Raw genomic sequence first — 14,663 nt, 5'->3', positions numbered from 1 at the left:
CCAGGTCTTAACAAAGCCCTAAGCTGGCGGTGGTTCCACCGAAGTTATGAAGAGGCGCAGGCCTCTCCATAACTTCAGGGCTTCGAGCACCAGTTCTATATGTAAGACATCTTCCAAGCTGTCTCACATTTAAATCCTTTTCTACACCTGAAACATTTGTGGAAAATTGTAAATGAGACAGGCCTGCCAGCCTGTTCCCTTCCCCGCCCACCGACAATTGTAGACCTTCCGCCCCCCCCCACACTGCACCGACATCTGCGCCTGAAATACATCTAATTTAGGTTTATTTCAGAATAGTAAAGGACCCCCTTGTGTTTACACCTCAAAAATGATACTGAGTACTTTTAGTACTAACTACTTTTGCTGAGAAAATAGAGGCCTCTAAATAATCGATTAAAGACGTTATGATGGAATGGTGACCTTTAGAAAGTAGATAATATTTGCACTAGAAGTGGAAGCCTTGGCCAAGATAAATGTATTTGTCTATTAAAACTACAGGGAGTGCAGAATTATTAGGCAAATGAGTATTTTGACCACATCATCCTCTTTATGCATGTTGTCTTACTCCAAGCTGTATAGGCTCGAAAGCCTACTACCAATTAAGCATATTAGGTGATGTGCATCTCCATAATGAGAAGGGGTGTGGTCTAATGACATCAACACCCTATATCAGGTGTGCATAATTATTTGGCAACTTCCTTTCCTTTGGCAAAATGGGTCAAAAAAAGGACTTGACAGGCTCAGAAAAGTCAAAAATAGTGAGATATCTTGCAGAGGGATGCAGCACTCTTAAAATTGCAAAGCTTCTGAAGCGTGATCATCGAACAATCAAGCGTTTCATTCAAAATAGTCAACAGGGTCGCAAGAAGCGTGTGGAAAAACTAAGGCGCAAAATAACTGCCCATGAACTGAGAAAAGTCAAGCGTGCAGCTGCCAAGATGCCACTTGCCACCAGTTTCGCCATATTTCAGAGCTGCAACATCACTGGAGTGCCCAAAAGCACAAGGTGTGCAATACTCAGAGACATGGCCAAGGTAAGAAAGGCTGAAAGACGACCACCACTGAACAAGACACACAAGCTGAAACGTCAAGACTGGGCCAAGAAATATCTCAAGACTGATTTTTCTAAGGTTTTATGGACTGATGAAATGAGAGTGAGTCTTGATGGGCCAGATGGATGGGCCCGTGGCTGGATTGGTAAAGGGCAGAGAGCTCCAGTCCGACTCAGATGCCAGCAAGGTGGAGGTGGAGTACTGGTTTGGGCTGGTATCATCAAAGATGAGCTTGTGGGGCCTTTTCGGGTTGAGGATGGAGTCAAGCTCAACTCCCAGTCCTACTGCCAGTTTCTGGAAGACACCTTCTTCAAGCAGTGGTACAGGAAGAAGTCTGCATCCTTCAAGAAAAACATGATTTTCATGCAGGACAATGCTCCATCACACGCGTCCAAGTACTCCACAGCGTGGCTGGCAAGAAAGGGTATAAAAGAAGAAAATCTAATGACATGGCCTCCTTGTTCACCTGATCTGAACCCCATTGAGAACCTGTGGTCCATCATCAAATGTGAGATTTACAAGGAGGGAAAACAGTACACCTCTCTGAACAGTGTCTGGGAGGCTGTGGTTGCTGCTGCACGCAATGTTCATGGTGAACAGATCAAAACACTGACAGAATCCATGGATGGCAGGCTATTGAGTGTCCTTGCAAAGAAAGGTGGCTATATTGGTCACTGATTTGTTTTTGTTTTGTTTTTGAATGTCAGAAATGTATATTTGTGAATGTTGAGATGTTATATTGGTTTCACTGGTAAAAATAAATAATTGAAATGGGTATATATATTTGTTTTTTGTTAAGTTGCCTAATAATTATGCACAATAATAGTCACCTGCACACACAGATATCCCCCTAAAATAGCTAAAACTAAAAACAAACTAAAAACTACTTCCAAAAATATTCAGCTTTGATATTAATGAGTTTTTTGGGCTTATTGAGAACATGGTTGTTGTTCAATAATATAAAATACTAATAATAAAAAATACAACTTGCCTAATATATCTGCACTCCCTGCAATTATTTGCATGTTTATGATCAGGATCGATCCTTGGTGTTGGATCGGTGATAAATTAAAGAGCCGATCTTGGCTTTATGGACCATGGGGCTCTTTGGAAACAAAAATGGAGATTGGTACTTGAATTGGAGAGGATTAATGGAAGGCCCCAGGAACAAGTTATTTATGCATCAAGAGATCGTGATAAGGAACTTTTATCCAATTAGAAGTTGTTGTCGGTGTAACTTGTGTAGATCTATGGTTACGTATGATAATGATGGAATCTGTGTGTAAAACACTGAAGTCTACGTACAGCGACACACTGCGGAAAACTGGAATTAAAATATTACTGTAATTATTCCTTTCTTCTCTGAGGTATAAAGAACGGTGTCCAGGACTTATAATAGAGCGCTGCCTTTTACCACGGCTGTAATTCACTTCCATTTACCTCTGATGCCATAATCTGCCTACATTTTACATTGACTTCAATGAGGTCTTGCTGCTCTTCAGATTTCCATCAGAGATTTTAAGCCAAAACCAGGTGAGACTCTAAACACAGAGCAGGTACAGAGTTTCCCCTATACCTTATGTCTGTGGAGGCTCAAATCCTAGTTCTGGCTCACAATCACTGATGGAAATCATGACAAAACACTGATGTGTAAATTTCAAGAAGTTTTGTGTTGTGGCCAATTTCCAACAGTAGGAAACACATCCAGTGACTGAATTAATTCCTTACATACAGATAATGAGAGGACGTGTGTATTTAGTTATGTCTATTACCTGGTGATGTGAGGGGCCGGTGATCCTCCATCATGATGTCCTTGTACTGATCTTTATGTCCTTCTAAATACTCCCACTCCTCCATGGAGAAATAGACGGTGACATCCTGACACCTTATAGGAACCTGACAACACAATGATACAGTCATCACCCAGATCCCTTCATAGCGTTCCTGTATAATGTCCCAGCATTCCCAGCAGTGTCACCTCTTCAGTCAGCAGCTCAATCATCTTGTTGGTGAGTTCTAGGATCTTCTCTCTACTGATTTCCTCATGTATCAGGAGGTGAGGTGGAGGCCCCATGATTGGGCTCAGGGTTCTTCCCCATCCTTCAGACACAGGGGCCTGACAGCGCTTACTAGAGGTCTTCTTCACTGTGTAGTCCTGGTTATGGAGAGACACAGTAATAACTATCACTCCATACATCTTCAGAGTCCCTCACCTCTCCAGTCATGTCCATCTGTTAGTAACCTAGATAAGATGATGTAATGTGACATCATCAGAATCTCTCACCTCTCCAGTAAGCCAGAAGAGGATCTCTAGGGTGAGATTTATTATACTCTCCGCCATCTTGTCCCTGTCCATTCTTGTCGGGTCAATCAGGAGAAGGATCTTATATAGAAGATCTCCACTGAGCGAATCCTATATTGTAGGAACCTGAATGGAGAGAAGATGAGATGATGGAAAATTCTACAAAATCTCATGTAAAATACAATAACTGGAGATAAGAGGAGACATCAGAGGAGATAATAAAGTGTAGATGTTGTGTTCTCTCTTTTTATATGGATCAAAACATGTGTGAGGTCAAGGCAGTTTCATGATATGTCATAAAATCCAATATATATAAAATACAAAACATAAGCTGATCAACAAGTCATAAAACTGGGAATAAAAAAAATAAAATAAATATAGAATACAATGAAGACAGACATGCAGAGCGAACTAACACCCCGGAATGAAGACCACATTAGCCCTTTTACACTACATGTGTCTATTTTATTCTATATTCCCAGTTTTATGATTTGTTGATCAACTTGGATGTTTAGTATTTTCTATATATTGGATTTTATAATCTACATCATTTCTATGTTTCATTTGTTGGTTTATAGAACAACTGAGAAAACCGCAGGGTGTGCATTGTGAATGACTAGAATACTACAAAAACAGCCTAACCCGGTCCGGCCCAGGTTCTGATATCAGCACAGCTCCGTATAAGGAGCGATTGGTCCCTCATTTTTATACCATTACAACCACCGAGGAAAAAAACGTACAGTTTCGAAATGCATCTGGTGTAACTGCGGTATTAAAACTTATCCTTCATACCATTCCGGACACTAAAACAGCAGAAGTCGGCGTTTCCATATCCCTACTACACAATTCACCCCCCCCCCCGACTATTTTGGTGTTTTGGTGCCTCACAACCTGGAATTAACATGGATTGTTTTAGGATTTGCATCATTTAATGTACAGAACATGGCCGCAACTTTGAAAATGTTTTTTTTTATTTTATTGTGAAGCAAACAACAAATAGGACAAAATAACAGAAAAAGTCAATGTGCATAACTATTCACCCCCCTAAAGTCAGTACTTTGTAGAGCCACCTTTTGCGGCAATCACAGCTCCAAGTCACTTTGGATAAGTCTCTATGAGCTTGCCACATCTTACCACAGGGATTTTTGCCCATTCCTCCTTGCAAAACTTCTCCTTCAAGTTGGATGGTTTGCGCTTGTGAATAGCAATCTTTAAGTCTGACCACAGATTTTCTATTGGGTAGAGATCTGGGCTGTGACTCGGCCATTCTAACACATTTCCATGTTTCCCCTTAAACCACTCAAGTGTTGCTTTAGCAGTGTGTTTGGGGTCATTGTCCTGCTGGAAGGTGAACCTCCATCCTAGCCTCAAATCCCGCACAAAGTGGTGCAGGTTCTGCTCAAGAATATCCCTGTATTTAGCCCCATCCATCTTTCCCTCCATTCTGACCAGTTTCCCAGTCCCCCCAGCATGATGCTGCCACCACCAGCTCTCACTGTGGGGATGGTGTTCTTTGGGTGATGTGATGTGTTGGGTTTGCGCCAGACATAGCATTTTCTTTGATGGTCTCATCAGACCAGAGCACCTTCCTCCATACATTTTGCGAGTCTCCCACGTGCCTTTTTGTTTTTAGCTGAAAGTAATAGATTTCTTCTGGCCAGTCTGCCATAAAGCCCAACTCTATAGAGCGTACGGCTTATTGTCATCCTATGTACAGATACTCCGGTCTCTGCTGTGGAAGTCTGCAGCTCCTCCAGGGTTACCTCAGGTCTCTGTGCTGCCTCTCTGATTAATGCCCTCCTTGCCCGGCCCGTGAGTTTTGGTGGGCGGCCGTCTCTTGGCAGGTTTGCTGTTGTGCCATGTTCTTTCCATTTGGTTATGATAGATTTTATGCTGCTCCTGGGGATCATCAAAGATTTGGATATTTTTTTTTATAACCTAACCCTGTTTTGTACTTCTCAACAACATTGTCCCTTACTTGTTTGGAGAGTTCCTTGGTGTTCATGGCAGTGTTTGGTCAGTGATGCCTCTTGCTTAGGTGTTGCAGCCTCTGGTGTCTATACGTAATGACAGATCATGTGTCACTTAGATTGCACACAGGTGTCACTAAGGCTCCATTCACATGTCTGTAGAATGGATCCGCATCTGTTCCGCAAATTGCAGAATGGGTGCGGACCCCTTAATTCTCTGTGGGGCAGGAATGGATGCGGACAGCACACTATTTGATGTCCACATCCGCATTTCTGAAGCGCGTCCCCAATTTTCCGGTCTGCGGCTCTGGGAAAAAAATAGAACGTGTCCTTTTCTTGTCCGCAATTACAGACAAGAATAGGCATTTCTATTGGGGTGCCAGCCGGATGTATTGCGGATCCACAATGCACTACGGACATCTGAATGGAGCCTAATTATGTGACTTCTGAAGGCAATAAGTTGCACCAGAGCTTTTTTGGGGCTTCCTAACAAAGGGGGTGAATGCATACGCACAGGGTAGATAAAAAAAAATCTATGAATTTTTATTTATTTTTAAACTGGATTTTTTTTTATTTAAATCTGATTTTTTTTATATAAAATGCTTTTTGAGGAAAATATATTACCATCCAGAGGTTATTCCATCATGAAATAAAGATTATTTTTTTAATTATGTAGGATAAGGCTGTATATGTTAAATTTTTTTGGTAAATAAATTCCATTAATCCATTCACAATGGGAGGGAAGAAATGCAAATAAGCTGTTAACAAGCTTTGCCTCTAATGCCACCAGATGTAAGGCAGCTATCCTATAAGTCAATATTCAGCTCTTAAAATAAGCCTTGAGACATGACTTGGATATTAAATAAGCCAGCACCTCATCTGCAGACAGCTGTTTCAGGGTGATTGCCCCTCATCAGTGCAGAGCAGAGAGTACTGGCTTAACTGGGTAGGAGGCCTGTGTCTGAAACAGCTGTCTGCAGATAAGGTGCTGGCTTATTTAATATCCAAGTCATGTCTCAAGGCTTATTTTAAAGATGAATATTGACTTCTAGGATAGCTGCCTTACATCTGGTGGCATTAGAGGCAAAGCTTGTTAAGAGCTCATTTGCATTTCTTCCCTCACAGAATTCCAGAGGAGTGTGTATGGCCTAGAAGTCTCCTCACACTGATTAAGGTGCTCTCTCCCATAGGAGAGTTAGTTCCCCCCTTTGTCCATTCACAATATCACGCTCTTCCAGAGGTTTTTGTAAGATTATTGGGCAGTTTCTCTGCCTACAAGATATTATCACAGATGCTTGGTTTACTTTTGCAGTTCTAAAAACAGAATTTGACTCAGCAGAGATCACATGCCTCTTCTTCACAGCAAAATTTTTATAACATGAACAGAGTTGAGAGAAATACCTTAATCCTAACTTCTACAAACCTATGAATGCAGAATCAACCTAATCAAACTAATATGAAAAGTTGTTATTCTAAAAATCTTTATCTACTTGCATATGATAAGTTATACCAGCAAGAATTAGTCTTTATGTAGGAAAACTACGATTTAAATCAAGCCTTACTGACTAGTGATTTAAATCAGTTAGATTTAAATCAGTTAGATTTAAATCAAATCCACCCTGATACGCACATGACAATTTTCTGTTTTCTATTTCTAAACAATAGTTTTATTTACATATTTTTCTCATTTCATTTCACCAACTTAGACTATTGTGTTCTGATCCATCAGATAAAATTCTGATTAACAAAACATTCAACTGCAATGTAACAGAATAAGTCAAGGGGGGGGTGAATACTTTTTCAAGGCACTGTATATTATACACTGATATAGTGTATAAAGGCTTCTCACACACAGCAGCGCCAACCCTAAGATAAAGACAGCAGCTGAAACGCGCATCGCGGGGGGACACATCCCCTACAGATGTCTGTCATATGGGTTGGTAATTTTACTATTGTTTATTTCAGTCACTTTACTTGTGAATTTCCTTTCGCCGTTCTATGATTTCTGTCTCGTCAGCGCCTCACACTGGAGACCTGCGCACTTCTTCTCCGTTATTATTAATTCTCTATTTATATCTTTTTGGAGCCTGTTATATCATATTTATCATCTACGAGCAGAATTACCGACTTCACACCGCCCTCCCCCCCACAACAGCGTCCTCCACAGCGCCCCCCACAACAGTGTCACCCACAACAGCGTCATCCACAGTGCTAAATGAATTCGGCCACTGATCTCACACTGCCAACATAGAGGGTGTGATCATATACATTTCAGTTCAGCCCGGCACAAATTCATTTAACCCTTTAAAAACACCAGTTACTTATTGAGATCAGTGACAGTGTCCGTCTTTCCACTTTGCTGCCAGTTCTTGTGCCCAGAACCTGTTTGGGCTTAACTCCCGTGCATATGGTGCGGGCACCACCCTCTGTATGTCACCAGTGTGAGATTATGTCACCAGTGTGAGATTAGTGCCTGAATTCATTTCAGTATTTAAAAATCACACTTTTCTGCCCATTGTGTGCCCATCTTTAGTATTTCAATATTCCAATGCCACTTTCACCCGATTTCCCCTCGGGACGCTCACTGCAACTTCTGAATAAGAAACCAACTTCAGCCTCGTGTCCTGTATTTATATATCCTTGGGGGGGTGTGATCCTCTTCTTGTAGTGCCACTCGTTTTATCCAGTCATGTTTAGTGACTTTTTGAAAAGTATGAATTTTTATGTTTTATGCGTTCCAGTCCCCTGCTCCAGTCCACGTCTCTGAGATCTCCTGGACATGTCTTCTATATAACACCCACTGCTCCAGTCCACGTCTCTGAGACCTCCTGGACATGTCTTCTATATAACACCCACTGCTCCAGTCCACGTCTCCGAGATCTCCTGGATATGTCTTCTATATAAACGCTCCCTGCCCAAGTCCACATCTCTGAGTTCTCCTGAATATGTCTTCTATATAACCGATATGGTGTTGGAAGAAGACTCCCAATGCACACAGGAAGAAAGGGGACAGGAACTAGGCCTGGAAACTAGGGTAAAGGAAAAGGTCACCTCCTAGGACAACCCATCAACATGAGCTGACCTCGACGGTAGGAAAGCTCATACACAGGAACCTTGAGCCCTATAATAGTGTCAGGGCATGAAAGACGACTCATTCCTCCACAGATGGATGAACTGGAGTCTCGCTCTGGCCTAGATACAAACAACAGGGAAATATAAACAAACAAAATACAAATAGGGAAGACAAGACTTAGCTTCAAGGAGAACAGCAGCAGCACCAGGAGCTTAGCAGAGATCCAAACAACCAGCTAGCTTAAAGTCCAGGGAAAGAAACTATAAACCGCACCCTGAGAGGGACAGACAGCACTAAATAGGCACGGTCAGATGACCAAACATACAACACCTGAAGCAAGGGGTGTGACCATAACCAAAGCAACAAAACCCTAATTGATCCACAAGGAACTTGTAAGATCAACGTGTTGCCAGTTTTTCTGGTCTCCCGACACCTGTCATAGGAACGTTTGTGACAGTACTCCCCCTTCTACGGGTGACCTCCGGGCACCCAGGACCGACCTTATCAGGGTGAAAACTGTGAAAGGCTTTCACCAAACGACCGTCATTCACATCGGATGCCGGTACCCACATCCTCTCTTCTGGTCCATAGCTTTTCCAGTGGCCAAGATACTGGAGAGATCTACGGAGAACTTGAGAATCGATTATTTTGGCGATCTGGGATTACCAAACTACCATCTACCATGACAGGAGCTGGTGGCAAGGAAGATGGCTGCAAAGGTTCCACATATCTCTTCAACAAAGAATTATGGAACACATTATAAATTTTCATGGACTGAGTAAGTTCAAGATGAAAAGTTACAGGATTAATAATAGCCGTGATCTTATATGGGCCGATAAACCATGGACCCAACTTCCAGGAAGGTACCTTCAACTTAATGTTTCTTGTGGACAGCCACACAGAATCACCCACACTTAGGTCCGGACCATTCATACGTTTCCTATAAGCCATACTTTTATATTTGTTGTTCATATTCTTCGAGTTATTTTGAATTTATTTGCCATAAGACAATGATGCCGAAAAACGTTCTTCCTAAGGGATACTAGAAGTATCAAAACCAGAAAATGTGCCAAACTGTGGGTGAAACCCATAGGACTCCTGACTACGATTGTTTATGGCAAACTCTGCCAAAGACAAAAAGGAAGACCACTCCTCCTGGTTCTCAGATACAAGACATCTCAAGTAAGTCTCCAGACTCTGATTAGTGTGCTCCGTCTGTCTGTTCAACTTAGAATGAAAAGCCAAAGAAAAGGACAGTTGAATTCCCAGATGAGTACAGAACGCCTTGCAGAATCTGGAAACAAACTGAGTCCCACGATCCGAGACCACGTCGGGGGGGGGAATGCCATAGATTTTCACAATGTTCCCAACAAATACTTGTGCAAGGGTTTTAGCATTAGGTAGGCGCGGCAACGCTATAAAGTGTACCATTTTACTAAACTGATCATCTACCACTAGAAAAACTGTCTTTCCTGAAGAATTTGGTAGATCAGTGATAAAGTCCATGGATACATAAGTCCATGGTCTGGACGGGATAGGCAACGGGAGCAGAGATCCAGAAGTTCGGGCATGTGTCACCTTGGCACGTGCACAGTTAGTACAGGCTGACACAAGTTGGCAGTGGACCTGCTTCCAGGGTTTCCTGTAACAATGATGTTCCTCAAACACCTTGAGACGCAATTCCGGTGGTACAAACAGTTTCCCAGAGGGACATGAATCCGATGCGTCTCCCTGAGCCTCTAACACCTTCACCTCAGGTTCAGGGTAGAGGGCGGATATCATCACCCCTTCAGACAGTATTGGACTTGGGTTTTCAAAATCACCACCTCCAGAAAAACAACATGACAAGGCATCTGCCTTGATGTTCTTAACCCCAGGACGATAGGTGACAGTGAAATAGAATCTGGTGAAAAACAGGGCCCATCTGGCTTGTCTCGGGTTCAGACGTTTCGCCGACTCCAGATAAGCCAGATTTTTGTGATCAGTGAATACCGTGATCAGATGAATCGCCCCTTCCAACCAATGACGCCATTCCTCAAAAGCCAATTTAATGGCCGGCAACTCTCTGTTACCCACATCATCATTTTTTCAGCTGGGGAGAGTTTTTTTCCAAAAAATGCACATCGTCGCCATTTACCAGGTGATGGGCCCTGCGACAAAACTGCTCCTACCCCCGCCTCGGATGCGTCCACTTCTACAATGAACGGTTGAGACACATCTGGCTGCACCAATATAGGGGCAGAAGAGAAGTATTCCTTAAATCGCAGAAAAGAGTTGCAACGCCGAATCAGACCATACAGAGACATCTGTCCCTTTCTTAGTCATGCCCGTTAAGCATTTTACTATTGTTGAATAATTTTGAATACATTTTCGGTAATAGTTAGAGAACCTTAAAAACTGCATGAGAGCCTTCAGATTTTCGTGTCGATCCCAGTCCAATACAGAACGGACTTTCTCAGGATCAATTCGAAAACCTGAAGATGACAGCAGGTAGCCCAAAAACTGCACCTTGTGTACCACAATAACACATTTCTCTAATTTTGCAAACAATATATTGTCTCTTAGACACCTGTCTCACATGATCCTGATGTGTTTCCATGTCTGGAGAATAAATTAGAATGTCATCCAAATACACGACCACAAACCTCCCCACCAGGTGATGAAAGATGTCATTCACAAAATGTTGGAAGACTGCCGGAGCATTGATCAACCCGAAAGGCATAACCAGGTTCTCAAAGTGCCCCTCAGGAGTATTTAAAGCCGTCCTCCATTCATCCCTTTCCTTGATCCTAACCAGATTATATGCCCCCCTTAAGTCCAACTTGGAGAACACCTTGGCACCAATAATCTGGTTAAACAAATCGTTAATCAAAGGAAGAGGGTAAGGATCACGGATAGTAATCTGATTAAGGTCACGGAAATCCAGACATGGCCGAAGACCTCCATCTTTTTGTAAAAAACAAACAAACTGCAGTCACTGGAGACTTGAAAGGTCTTATGTGCCCTTCCTTCAAATTCTCAGCAATATATTCTCTCATGGCCTGTCTTTAAGGTTCAGAAAGCTTAGGCAATTTAGCCCTGGGAATAAGAGTGACAGTGACAATCATATTTCCGATGGGAAGGTAAATCCTGACATCCACTCTCAGAAAACACATTGGCAAATTTGTATATAAAAGAGGGTACATCCTTAGTAGTAACCACAGAATAGGATGTATTGAGACAATTATCAATGAAATAGTCCCCCCAATCCAGAATCTGCCTAGCTTGCCAATCGATAGTTGGATTATGCTTGGTAAGCCACAGTAAACCCAGAACCATAGGTGCAGCGAGACCTTCCAAGACAAAACAGGAGATAAATTCTTCATGAAAGTCATCCACTATTATTCTGATATAATGCAAAACTTGCGACAAACACCTCTAAACAAGAGGAGCAGAATCAATAGCAAATACGGGAATGTTTTTTTGTATGTACTTGGTGATAACCCGTGCATGCGGACAAACTGCGCATCAATCAGTTTTTTACTCTAGCGCCACCTCAGTAGTCAGGAGAAATCGGGTACTACCAGGAAAGGATAAATGCACATTCTCCGACTCCCCACTCACACCTCCAATAGTCAGATGGGAGTTAGACGTTAGACTAAACTGTTCCCTTTGCCACAGAAAAAAAAACATACTCCCTGCTTACGATTACTACTTTTGCAAGCAGAACCAGGAGTCGCTCCCCCTATTTGCATGGGTTCATCCCAAGGTAAAAACTCAGGAGTCTCTTCACCCAAAGTGTCAGAGGAAAGAGGTACGTTATGTAATAGAACGTCCTGAGAGAGTGGGCCCTTAGATCTCTCTCCTAGGAGTCTATCAATACGCACAGCTAGAGACATAGCGGCTTCCAAAGACTCAAGATTCTTATGAAAAGGCAAAGGATACTTCAGCCTTTCTGATAATTCCTCACAGAATTTACCTCAAAGAGCAAGATCGTCCCACTCAATATCCGTAGCCCACCTCCTAAATTTGGAACAATAGATCTCCACAGAACGCTTTGCCTGACGCAGGCCACGTAATTTAGTCTCGGCCAGAGAGGTCTGATCCGGGTCATCATAGATCCGACTTAAAGCTCTGAAAAATGCATCTACTAATCAGAAGAAGGACTGTGATCCGGTCGGCAGAGAAAAAGCCAAAGACTGGGCGTCCCCTTTAAGCAACAAAATAATCACATCCACTCTCTGCCTCTCATCCCCAGATGACATAGAAACATAGAATGTGTCGGCAGATAAGAACCATTTGGCCCATCTAGTCTGCCCAATATACTGAATACTATGGATAGCCCCTGGCCCTATCTTATATGAAGGATGGCCTTATGCCTATCCCATGCATGCTTAAACTCTTCCACTGTATTTGCAGCTACCACTTCAGCAGGAAGGCTATTCCATGCATCCACTACTCTCTCAGTAAAGTAATACTTCCTGATATTACTTTTAAACCTTTGCCCCTCTAATTTAAAACTATGTCCTCTTGTAGCAGTTTTTCTTCTTTTAAATATTCTCTCCTCTTTTACCTTGTTGATTCCCTTTATGTATTTAAAAGTTTCTATCATATCCCCTCTGTCTCGTCTTTCTTCCAAGCTATACATGTTAAGGTCCTTTAATCTTTCCTGGTAAGTTTTATCCTGCAATCCATGTACCAGTTTAGTAGCTCTTCTCTGAACTCTCTCCAAAGTATCAATATCCTTCTGCAGATATGGTCTCCAGTACTGAGCACAATACTCCAGATGAGGTCTCACTAGTGCTCTGTAGAGCAGCATGAGCACCTCCCTCTTTCTACTGGTAATTCCTCTCCCTATACACCCAAGCATTCTGCTAGCATTTCCTGCTGCTCTATGACATTGTCTGCCTACCTTTAAGTCTTCTGAAATAATGATCCCTAAATCCCTTTCCTCAGATACTGAGGTTAGGACTGCATCACTGATTTTATATTCTGCTCTTGGGTTTTTACGTCCCAGGTGCATTATCTTGCACTTATCAACATTACATTTTAGTTGCCAGATTTTTGACCATTCCTCTAGTTTTCCTAAGTCCTTTTTCATTCGGTGTATCCCTCCAGGAACATCAACCCTGTTACAAATCTTTGTGTCATCAGCAAAAAGACACACCTTACCATTGAGGCCTTCTGCAATTTCGCTGATAAAGATATTAAACAATATGGGTCCCAGAACAGATCCCTGAGGTACCCCACTGGTAACAAGACCTTGGTCTGAATATACTCCATTGACTACAACCCTCTGTTGCCTGTCCCTCAGCCACTGCCTAATCCATTCAACAATATGGGAGTCCAAGCCCAATGACTGCACTTTATTGATAAGCCTTCTATGTGGGACAGTATCAAAAGCCTTACTAAAGTCTAGATAAGCGATGTCTACTGCACCTCCATCTATTATTTTAGTCACCCAATCAAAAAAAAATCAATAAGATTAGTTTGACATGATCTCCCTGAAGTAAACCCATGCTGTTTTTCATCTTTCAATCCATGGGATTTTAGATGTTCCACAATCCTCTCCTTAAGTATGGTTTCCATTAATTTCTCCACTATTGATGTCAGGCTTACTGGCCTATAGTTGCCTGATTCCTTCCTACTACCTTTCTTGTGAATGGGCACAACATTTGCTAATTTCCAATCTTCTGTGACGACTCCTGTTGCCAGTGATTGGTTAAATAAATCTGTTAATGGTTTTGCTAGTTCACCGCTGAGCTCTTTTAATAGCTTTGGGTGTATCTCATCAGGCCCCTGTGACTTATTTGTATTAATTTTAGACAGTTGACTTAGAACCTCATCCTCTGTAAAGACACATGCTTCAAAATATTCATTAGTCTTCTTTCCTAACTGAGGTCCTTCTCCTTCATTTTCCTTTGTAAAAACTGAACAGAAGTATTCATTGAGCCAGTCAGCTAGTTCGTTATCTTCTTCCATATACCTTCCTTCTTTTGTTTTTAATTTGGTAATTCCTTGTTTTAGTTTCCTTTTTTCATTTATGTATCTGAAGAATGCCTTATTGCCTTTTTTCACTGACTGAGCTAATTTCTCTTCTGCCTGTGCTTTAGAAGCTCTTATAACTTGTTTGGCCTCTCTCTGCCTAATCTTATAAATTTGCCTGTCATCCTCGTTTTGTTTTGTTTTTATAATTCCTAAATGCTTTCTTTTTGTTTTTAATGATTTTGGCCACTTCTGCTGAGTACCACAGTGGTCTCTTCCTTTTTTTGCTTTTACTGACAAGC

Source organism: Bufo gargarizans, chromosome 6 (assembly GCF_014858855.1).
Source record: "Bufo gargarizans isolate SCDJY-AF-19 chromosome 6, ASM1485885v1, whole genome shotgun sequence".
Taxonomy (NCBI): Eukaryota; Metazoa; Chordata; class Amphibia; order Anura; family Bufonidae; genus Bufo; species Bufo gargarizans.
This window is presented reverse-complemented; position numbering follows the sequence as displayed.